This window comes from Cyprinodon variegatus, unplaced genomic scaffold (genome assembly GCF_000732505.1).
Source record: "Cyprinodon variegatus isolate N-32 unplaced genomic scaffold, C_variegatus-1.0 Scaffold169, whole genome shotgun sequence".
NCBI lineage: Eukaryota > Metazoa > Chordata > Actinopteri > Cyprinodontiformes > Cyprinodontidae > Cyprinodon > Cyprinodon variegatus.
This window is the reverse complement of record NW_015150622.1, coordinates 693,097-695,219: the sequence shown is the minus strand read 5'-3', so window position 1 is coordinate 695,219 and position 2,123 is coordinate 693,097. Positions and strand designations below refer to the sequence as shown.

Sequence of the window (2,123 nt, the reverse complement as noted above, 5' to 3'; positions counted from 1 at the left end):
ATATTATCAAATTTACCTATTCAAATCAAGGGTAAATACAATTAATTTAAGAAATCTTTACTTATTTCTAGATCATTTTTGCAGTGATAGCTACATTTCACTAAATATTCCATAATTTTTCATGTTTCAGATCAAGACAGCAAATTTGATGACATTACATTTATTATGCTACTTCTTTATTAGCAGTATTCCTGTGTAGGAGCTCGTCTGCAAAATGTCCTAAGATGCTATTGAAGGTTTTTTTTACTAGCGCTCTAATTTGATTTTCCGCTTTTCTTTTACTTACCGTTTGTCCCACATAAAAGGGTTCTTACCTCAGAGGACAAGATAAAGTTTGAAAAAACACTTCATGTTTAATTTAGCAGTGAAATGCAAAATAAATCAAACTGCTCTCTGCTTATCTGAATCGTTTTTGTCATATTTTTATTTCTGGTTTAAAATTGAGGAAAAAAAATGATACATTGATTGATTGTCTATCTCTTCTCTCTAAGGTTAATTACAAATTACGAAATATCATCACGCCACTGTGATTTATATTCACGGCTAGGATGGTCTGGTATGGCTGCTCCAAGGAATTCCTATAGGTTTACTTTTATTTATAAAGTATTACTTGGATTAATTCTGGTCTGTATCAGTTCTGCAATTACACTGAAGCATGTGTTGCTGCTTTTTGGCCAGGACTCTAAAAAAAAGTTTTTAATCTCAATAGGACTATACAGGTTTTAAAGAAAAAGGGAGGATGAATTTGAAATTTAAGTTATTTAGTTTCTGACCCATCTTAATTCTATTCATAGGTGCAGGGAAGATGGTGTTTGAATATAAAACAAAAATGCTTTGACTACAGAGGACTGATCCCATTTACCTTCCCTCCTTCCTCTTCCCATTTCAACCTATAGGCTAACATCACATGTAATGTCAGTCTGGTACGCCATCATGTAGGCATCATTAATTAATTAATTACCGGATTAAATTACATAAAGTAAAATTTGTCTTATTTGTAAGAAAATCATATTTTTAAAACTAAAATTCAATATATTATTTGGTGTCAACTTTGCCAACTTTTCATCAGTTTGGAGCCTCCATCCCATCAAAGCTTCTCTGATTCTGCAGGGAAGTTGTAAACGTTTCGCTGCACATTTAGCAGTAGGTGAAATATTTTCAGCAGTAGTTTCCAGCATGTTAAGAACTTTTGATGCAAAGCCATGATTCCTGCATGATGTATTGACTTTAAAGGTTACACAGGAAGACACTGATATGAGCCCTGACCTCCTTCATGCCAATCATTCCGATGATTACTGAAATACCTCATTTTTCTTTTGTCCTCTTTAACAGCTTCAACTTTTCTGATGGTCATTTTGGGCTTGAATGAAAGAAAAACTAATTTTCTTTATCTTGATAAAATATGCTTCTGATTCGCTGCAAAAGTCATCTATAGAGAAGTGAATCAGCAGCATCGAAACTGAACATCAAAATGTTTTTTGTCTGCTAGAAGTCTTTGTCATGAATGCATCTGACGGATAAATGTTATCCAAGGGAGAACTGATGGATGATAAATAGGGACAAACAGATGAAGCATGAAAATTTGAAATGACACGTATGATGCTCCTCATAAAACAGGAAGCATTAATGTTCTACAGGGATCTGCTGCATTAGTTGTAGATAAATTAATGCTGCTAAATTTCTAAATGGTGTAGAGGAGGACCGGCTGAAGGATCAACTAACAAAAATACATTTTATTTAAGAAAATAAAATAAAATAAAATAGAGACGAAAAAGCTTTAAAAAAATAATATGGTGACAGGAATAAATAAATCTATAAACCTAAACAAAAATCCAACATTGGAGCAATTGTTAGATAATTTGAGGTAAACAAAGACAGTATATTTTACTATTTTATATATTTGCATGTAGAATTCAGAGCCTGTAACCTGGCAGCCAGTTTATTAACGTAACGTTGCACTAAGGTTTAGTTCAATGCATTAATAATCTGGGACGTTCAGCAGAACTATCGGGCCTGATTGGCAGAAGTGACTCGAGGGCCCGCCTACCAAGGTTTGGTTTTAACCAATCACCAGAGATGGGAAGTAACGAAGTACAAATACTTCGTTACTGTACTCAAGTAGA

The 2,123-nt window shown here is 33.6% G+C and overlaps 1 protein-coding gene across 4 annotated transcripts in view; it reads right to left on the bottom strand.

Annotated features, from left to right (window-relative positions):
* LOC107086970 (VPS10 domain-containing receptor SorCS1-like) overlaps positions 1–2,123 on the bottom strand; it is a 308,080-nt gene that overhangs the window by 1,524 nt on the left and 304,433 nt on the right. The gene's annotated exons all lie outside the window — the stretch shown is intronic.